The sequence below is a fragment of the Hibiscus syriacus genome, unplaced genomic scaffold, assembly GCF_006381635.1.
Source record: "Hibiscus syriacus cultivar Baekdansim isolate YM2019G1 unplaced genomic scaffold, ASM638163v2 tig00112488_pilon, whole genome shotgun sequence".
Classification (NCBI taxonomy): domain Eukaryota; kingdom Viridiplantae; phylum Streptophyta; class Magnoliopsida; order Malvales; family Malvaceae; genus Hibiscus; species Hibiscus syriacus.
Genome location: NW_024063342.1, coordinates 10862 through 19824, shown reverse-complemented (window position 1 = coordinate 19824; position 8963 = coordinate 10862). Strand labels below are relative to the sequence as shown.

General features: G+C 32.9%; 1 pseudogene; it reads left to right on the top strand.

Moving 5' to 3' along the window:
* The first annotated feature begins 461 nt into the window (after nucleotides 1-461).
* LOC120180080 lies at nucleotides 462-5058 on the top strand (annotated as a pseudogene).
* The last annotated feature ends 3905 nt before the right edge of the window (nucleotides 5059-8963 follow it).

The following is an 8963-nucleotide window of genomic DNA, read 5'->3' as shown; positions in this document are numbered from 1 at the left end:
TCTTTACTTATTTTTGAATTATTGTTCCGGTCTTATTTGGTTTCTTTATCCGTTAACTTATTGTTAACTTCACAGGCATTGTTTGTATTTCGCTATTCAAACGAGCTTTACATCCTGGATTTTGTTTCTGCTTTATTTTATTCTCTTTCTACTGAGTGTTGCATGGCGTAAAGCAATCAATTTTTTGTTTTTAGCTTCTTAATGTAACTTTCAAATGTGGTGGAAAAGCTGGAAAGTTCCTTTTTTTAGCCCATGGATTATGCTTTAATTAAAAATGTATAAATTTGTTTTTGGAGTGAAGCTTTCAATTCGAAGCATAAAGAATGAAATTTTCTTCCACACATAAGTAGGAGGAAAGCTTTTATTGCTCTTTTTTTGTGGGTGGTGGTGGTTCATTAATGATTGGTTGATGATGTAGATTAGGAACTAGTCTAATATTGATAATTCACTGGTATGCTGAATGTTGAAGTTGATTAATTTTGACAGGGGAGAGCTAAGGTTTGCGGGTTTCAACATTTAAATTATGGATTTAGAAGATAAATATCTTGCTTAAGGTATAATCTTCATATTTTCTCTTCTGTTTATTCTCTAACTTCATGTTCTTATTTCTTTATCTGTTTCTTATGTAACTCGTGTTCTTAAATGGGATTGTTTGTTGAAGATGGTTATATCACTTTAGCTTCACTTTGTTTGTTTTTCATTGTCATTTCTAGTGCTGAAATAACTGATTCTGGACCTTGAGAAATGATGCTTTATGCATCTTGGATTAAAAGGCTCTATAAAGTGTTTATTGAGGCTGATGAAATGGCTTGTATGCAATGGAAAACATTGAGAACCATCTTAAAAAAAATGCGTTCCCGACATTCTCCCTGGCTTCCTGTTTCACATATATTATGTTACAGTGGATGGTATCATGTTCAGTCATTTGATTTTGATTCTTCCCTATAGTTCCGTGAAAGTTAAACCTCTTTACATATGTTTCTTATTTAATTTAAAGTTTGATGATACTTATGTACAAGGAATTTATTACCACGTGTTTATAAGTAATATTGGTTACAGCTATGCTCTATTGGTAGAGTTTTCTAAGATGATTGTGATTTTTTTATGATTGATCACTAATCAAGTTACTAATCTGACACTCTTTGATAATTCAAACCTGTTTGAACCATTGACTGCTTGTATATTTCTTTAGATGATCTGATTCAATCCTATAAAAATCTGGTCCAATTATATATATATTTATTTCCTTTATGGAGCTTATAAAATATAAATGATTCTCTTGAATCCTAATTGTATTGGATGACTAGGGCTGCTTTGCAATCCTCTGCTGCAGCCTGCACCATTTTCTTATTCTTTCCTTTTGCTGTCAATTTTGTTTCATGTGTGTTATCTTATGCACAAACCATTTGAAATTTCTAGTAAATTCTATGAACATCTGCTTCACTTGGGATGCTATCCTATCATTCTATTTAAAGTTCTACTTTCTTTCTTTAGTTACATTGCAGAATGACCTTATGTTCAAGATCTGATATGCTCGCATGCAGATAATTATACCATGGGTCCCAAATATCTGAATTTGGATTATTTGTCTGAGAAGTCTTTTTTAAAAGAATGGACCAGAATTTTTTGTTTTCACCACTTTTCTTTCTATTTTATTTTTTTAGTAGAAATAGGATGCATTGCATCTCATCATGGATATATATATATGTCTGCTAATTCTCAATGAAAATTGTAGGAGTAAATAAAACTAGAGCATTCAACAGCCTAATCTGGGCTGATTTCATTTTTGTTATTGTTCCTTTTGTTTCTAGTTATTTTAGCCTTCAAATTATTGGTACTGCTGTCAGTGCTTAGAATTTAGATACAAATTCCTTGAACTTGCATAGTGTGTCTAGCTCTGTTTATATTGCTGTTCATATGCTCTTTTCTTCTTTTTCAATTTTTTCCATTTGACTTATTGAAACCATTCGGTTAAATTCTATCTTGGTATTTTTCTTTGAGAGCTAATTGGCAGCTCTCAATAGCTAATTTGGATAATGAGTTAAAAGACTCCAACTTTTATCATGACTTTTCCCAATAACACAAGTCTTTAGAAAGAGATCATTTGTGAGAGTTACAGATGTCAAGGGGTTGAGAATAGGACCAAAAAGTATATAATCAAATGGTAGCCCCAAATCTTAGGCTACTTAATATTGAAAAGGATGACTCGTAATTGGGGTTGGGGGTTTGCCGGGAAGAAGAGGAAGTTATATTTTATGCCTATTGACATGGAACACCGAAGCTCAGCTTCTTTCACAACATAATTTATCCACAATATTAGTAGTTTTTCTTATGTAAACTGTCTTTGCAAACTCCAATGTGTGGACGTATATTTTCCTTACCTTAAAACCTTTGTTTTAGTTCCTACCAAGTATTTTCCATCTCACCAATTGATTTCTCACGTTTTTTTTTCTGTACAGTTTTTGGCTTACAAAGTCTTTCTTCAAGTGTGCAAAGCCATTTAGATGATGCTTCAAGAAGTTCAGAACTCCTACAAGAGTTCCTGAAATCTGGTCCAAGAAAGGAGCTTCTTCGAACCTGTTCTGATAAAGAACAAGAAAAATTTAGCTTCCTCAAAGAGCAAAATGACTGAAGCTTTAAAGTTGTGTAACAAGCTAATCAAGAAGTCAGAGTTAAGAAAGGCCTCAGCCACTGCCAACAGTCAGCCTTCCTCTAGGAAACAAACCAGAAAAAGGGAGAACCCTATGAGGGTGCTTCTAGCTTCTGAGCAGCCTTCAGATAATGGATTGTCTAACGCATGGACCTGTAAAAATTCTGCTTGCAGAGCTGCTTTGTCCATAAATGACACATTTTGCAAGAGATGCTCATGTTGTATCTGTCACTTATTTGATGACAAAAAGGATCCCAGTCTTTGGTTGGTATGCACCTCTGAGACTGGTGAGGGGAATTTTTGTGGGTTGTCTTGCCATATTGAGTGTGCGCTTCAACGTGAAAAGGTTGGGGTTGTTGATCTTGGCCAATTAATGCAGCTCGATGGTAGCTATTGTTGTGCTACATGTGGTAAAGTTTCAGGTATACTTGGGTAAGTAACTGGCTTGAATCTCATGCTTCATTCATTTCGCTGGGCCTTAGTCTTACAATCTGCTCTTATTTGCATGGAAGTTATACGAGCCATGTTTCAAGTGGTTGACTTCTTAATTTGTTCAGAGAATTTACGTGGTTTCCATGTTTATCACCATGTCAGTTTTTCCTAAATTTGATGTTGAAACTGATTCAACTTGATGAACTTGGTTTCAGAGAATATACTACGTACTTGTTATTTCAGCACGGGCTAACAGGATTGTGTGGTTTGTTTGCTTCTGGCAGATGTTGGAAGAAGCAACTAAGTATAGCTAAGGATGCTCGCCGCCTGGATGTACTTTGTTATAGAATATACTTGAGTTACAGACTCCTAGATAAGACTTCTCGCTTTAAAGAATTGCACGAGTTTGTGAAAGACGCAAAGGCTAAACTAGAAGCAGAAGTGGGCACTGTGAATGGGGTTTCTGCTAAAATGGAACGGGGAATTGTCAGTAGGCTTTCTGTTGCTGGTGATATACATAAACTATGCTCTCTTGCAATTGAAAAAGCAGATGAATGGCTTACAACTCTTAACACTAACCCGAAGTGCCAAGGTTAGAAGCAGTGTCTTCTTCCATTTCTTATTGATTATTTTGAAATTAGTAACAGTTTTTTTTTTTTGAAAAAGAAGTTGGTAACAGTTTTTTTAACATATGGGCAGATTCACGTCCTTCTGCTTGCAGGTTTCTTTTTGAAGAAATAACGTCGTCATCTGTTGCAATTATTCTGATTGAAATGTCTACTGCTCATCTAATGAGATTGAGGGCTATAAGCTCTGGTATTTCAAGAGTAGAGACAAGACACATACAAAAGAACCTATCTGTGTCTTTCCGAGAACTCAGAGAAGGATTTCAATAGCTAATCTGCAGCCCTGTACTGAGTATACCTTTCGTATTGTTTCTTATACTGAAGCCGGTGATTTGGGTCATTCTGAGGCTAAATGCTTTACCAAGAGTGTACAGATAATTCACAAGAATCCTAATTCAACCATTGTCATGAATCACAAGAAAGATAATGCCCTTACTGAAGGAAGTTCTTCAGGTTCAAAGGAGCTCACAACAAATGGCTCGTCTGTATTTAAGGTTCGAGACCTTGGAAAGATCATGCGTCTTGCTTGCGCTGAAGAGCAAGGCTACCTTGAAGGGTTTTGCAGCACTGATATAGACAAATGTCGAGGAGCAAGGGAAATTGTCAAACCTGAAACTCGAGAACACGATCACGTGCCATCTGTTTCACGTGAGCTAGACTTAAATGTTGCCTCCGTCCCTGATCTTAACGAAGAACTTACACCTCCATTTGAATCCTCCAGGGATGAAGACAATGGTTGCACTTTAGGACAGGCTGTGGAGGCAGATGATGACGCTGCTTCACATGAAATAGAGACGAACGGATTAGCAAGATCAAACGGCAGTGGTGATTCCCAGACCTGGACTAATGGACCTACTGGGGAAGTGCCTGCCGTTGATTCCCATACAGAGTTGTGCCGGAAAAGAGTTGCAAACTCAAATGAAGAGGCACATGACTGTGATAGCACTCTAATAAACAGTTCACCATTTCGAATCTCAAAATTTTCTACTTCCTTGGATGAGAATTTTGAGTCCTGTGTGAAGATAATCAGATGGCTAGAATGTGAGGGTCATATTAACCAGGAATTCAGATTGAAACTACTAACATGGTTTAGCTTGAGGTCGACGGAGCAAGAACGTAGGGTGGTCAACACATTCATTCAAACCCTGATCGACGATCCAGTAGCTTGGCAGGCCAGTTGGTTGACTCGTTTTCAGATATCATATCTAGCAAGAGGCCACGCAATGGATTCTGTAGTAAGCTGTGGCACTAAATTACTGCTCGGCATTCTAAACTACAGGATTCCAAAGATCATGCGGCAGAAAGATTTGGCTCACAGATTGCTGGCAGGATTCCCAACCTTCGACATACAGGCCTAGGTTGTCTTTTTTGAAGCATTTTTTTTATTTCCTAAAACATCCTAGTTACATTTGAAGCAGTAGGCTGTTAATCATGGGAGAAAATATTTAAGCATGGACAATGGATGCTTTTATTTTTGCCTTCTTTAATTCGAAGAAGGGTATATGTATTATTCTGGAATTTTATCTGCTTATGAATTTGTTCTCAAATTTTGCAAGACCCTGGCATTTTGCACTGTACTCTCTGCTGATTTGGTTCTCTTGTTGATGACTCTCTTTCTTGTATGCACTATGCAGCACAAGGCCTGACCCTCTCGAATTACAATGTATTATCGAAATAGAGGGAAACAAAGCGGGGCAACGCTGCCAAGTTTTCTTTCGGACCTTCGGCGGTTGTACCTATATTAAATTATATATTTTAAAGGGTAAATTACACATTTAGTATCTAAACTTTCAATTTTTTTCCAAAATCATATCTAACGTTTAGTTTTTGTTTAGTATCTCACCGTTAAAAACTTAACGGATGGGCTAGTTGGTCGTCACATCTATCAGCATATGAAGTCCAAACTTTTCACGTGATTTCGGCCTCCATTTCATTGGAAAAATGCCTCAATCTCCCCAATCGATGATGGACACTTCGACTTCTTCATCCTTTGATCTCGTCATGAACCGTTTGATGGGCATGAATTGGACTATGTTCGTCGACTCGTCGTTCTGTCATGGTCAGCCGTTTGGATTGGTCGTCCGTCCATTGGAGCTATGCCCCGTCCCCCTCTATTTAGTTTTTAACGATGGGGCACTGAAATGAAACAAAAACTAGACATTAGGTATGATTTTGAAAAAATTGAAAGTTCAAGTACTGAAACAGACAAAAACTTATAGTTTAGATACTAAATGCGTAGTTTACCCAATTTTAACTCTTAAATCTTATATATATAACTTAAATTGTATAAATTACATTTTCTTGACAATGTATAAATTAAATTTTATATAACTCATATCAAATAATCATATATATATATAATTTTGTATGTTATTTTCAATGTTATCATCACCTACAACACAATCCCTTTTCCCTTGATCAATGGGATTCCAATCTAAAATTTTTGTATCTTATATCTGTACCTATTTTTTGGGGGGTTGTCATTATTACATCACCCTGATGTAGCCCTTATTATAATTACAATTGACACCTCTGCTATGGGATATATTATAAAAAACTTTATACTAAGAATATGGATAGAAATAAGTTGAGTTGGATTGAATCTTTTATCGATTCGAATTTAATATGAGTAATCTATTATTTAATCCGTCACTCGACATGATTTAAATTTAGAAAGATTATACTTATCAAAAATCAAAATAAATTTTGAATGAAATCCGTATTCAAACCAACTCGATACAAAGTATATATATAATTTTTATATTTATTAGATAAAATAGTGACATAATTAAAAAAATATATAAATAAAAGTATCATTATAGTTATTTATGAATATAATATATAAGAGATAATTACACTATTGTCTAAGATCTTTACTATTGTCTAAGATCTTTGGACATAGATTTTTTTATACTAAACTCGAACTTATCTCAATTTTATCCTTTGAAAAATCAAACATAAACTCAAAGTTTTAAAACATATGATCCTGATCATATCAAAATTTATTAGATCTAGATTCCATATCTATAACTAATTAAAAATTTATGTTTAATAAAATTCCAAATTCAAATGTATAATAATCTAATAGGATCTCAATCTTATCCATTCCAACCAACTTTGCTTATTAATCAATAATTTAATGAAGGCATGAGGTGGGAAGTGAAAAGGGATTGGATAAAGGAAAGTATCACATATAACAGTTTAATATATAGTTAAGGAAATATATTATCAGAAATATTATTTTTAATATATAGTTAAGGAAATATATTATCAGAAATATTATTTTTTTTAACATTTTCGGTAAAAAATTATCTAAAACATTATTATTTCTATCGGAAATGTTATTATTGTGTGTTTTACCGGATTTATTAACATATCTAATAAAATACTACCTAAAATATTATTTTTTATCAAAAATATTAATATTAGACACTTTACTAAAAATATTAAAATAATAATAATATTTTCGATATCACACTTCATTAACTATATATTAAAACTATACGGGATAACTTCCCATTGGACAACGTGATGGGGCAGACCAAGTTTTAAAAGAATGAAAAAGGTTTGTCTTGGACGTATCCCCCAATTTATACAATTTGTCCAAATTCCAAATCCACAATACGACAAACGACTCCTTTTTGAGTTTTTATGGGTCAATTACATATTTAACATAAACTATTAGTTTTAGTCTATTTTAATACTTAAACTTTTAATTTTATAAAATATACATGATGTTTAATTTTCGTTTCATTTTAGTACCCAACCTTTAAAAATTTAACACGTTTAGTACTTAACTTTCATTTTTTGTTCAAAACTTAACGTTAAATTTTGAACAAACACTAAAATAAAACAAAACTAAAGTTTTTAATGACGAGATACTAAAATAAAACAAATATTAAACTTTAGGATGATTTTAAAAAATTAAAAGTTAATATACTAAAACGGGTCAAAACTGATAGATTAGACACTAAGCACATAGTTTACCCTTTTTATTAGAGTATTATTTCTTAAATTATTTTAAAAATAATATTTATTCATTTGTATCTGCAAAATATTTTTTATTGAATAAGTAAAAACAATTTTTATGTGTTTTTATAATTCCGAGCAATAAATATGATAAAATATTTTTATCTTGTATAACACGATGAGTTTATCTAATAAAATATTTTTATATTTTTTTATTGCCTTTTAGCTCTAAGGCTTTGTGTTAATTAATTGGACCAACTCAAGTCGCACCCTTGTGGTTTTGGTGGGTGAGTCTCTCAACGGAGATTTTTTTGCATGCACAATGACTCGAACATGAGATCTTATTAAAACGATATCAAGTTGTTTACCACTTAAACCGATCCCGTTAGTATAATTTTTATAAATAATTTGATAAGTTATACCAAATTCCATACTGATTCTCCCATGCAGGGCACGGGGATAGATAGCCAATAGTCATGCTTTCTATTAATGCGTGGGTTTGTGGTTGGCAAGCATGCATTATAATTGGTTCATACGATTTTATTATATACAATATAAACAAAGGTCATAATCTTGAAAAAAAATGTAATTATTACATGTTCACTGATTTATAAAATTTGAAAAGTTAATTTAGTTTTTAATGAACTTTTAAAGGATAAAACAACTTCTAATTATCAAACTTAATTTTTTTAAAGTACATGAGTGGTCCCCGACTATAGGGTATTATTTTATTGAGTCATCCGACTATTAAAATTAATAAAATGGTCCTCTGACTATATAACGTTTTTAAGTCCATTGACTATTAAAAATTACAAAATGATCACTCAACTATTATTTGTGTTCCAAAGTCATCCTTTTTAAAAAATATTGATGGCAATTTTGAGTTGTAAGTTATCTTGCTAACTAAGATAAGATATAATATGATCCAAAATTCTCAAACTACCATCAATTTTTTAACGAAAAATGACGAGTTTGAAAAACAATTAATAGTTGAGTGACCATTTTGTAATTGTTAATAGTTTGGGGACTTAAAAAACAATTTCCTATAGTCAGGGGATTATTTATAACTTTTAATAATTGAAGGACTCAATAAAGTAATAATCTATAGTCGAGGGCTCATTTATGTACGCTGCCCTATTTTTTAACGTAAACTTTAAACTTTGTTTTGTCTAATCGAGTCGAATCTGAATTGGGAATCCAGAACCAAGACTAAACAACTCGCTAATCTATATAACCAAACCTATACCGACGGCAGCCAAAAAAAAAAAAAAAGCTTTTAGCTCAGG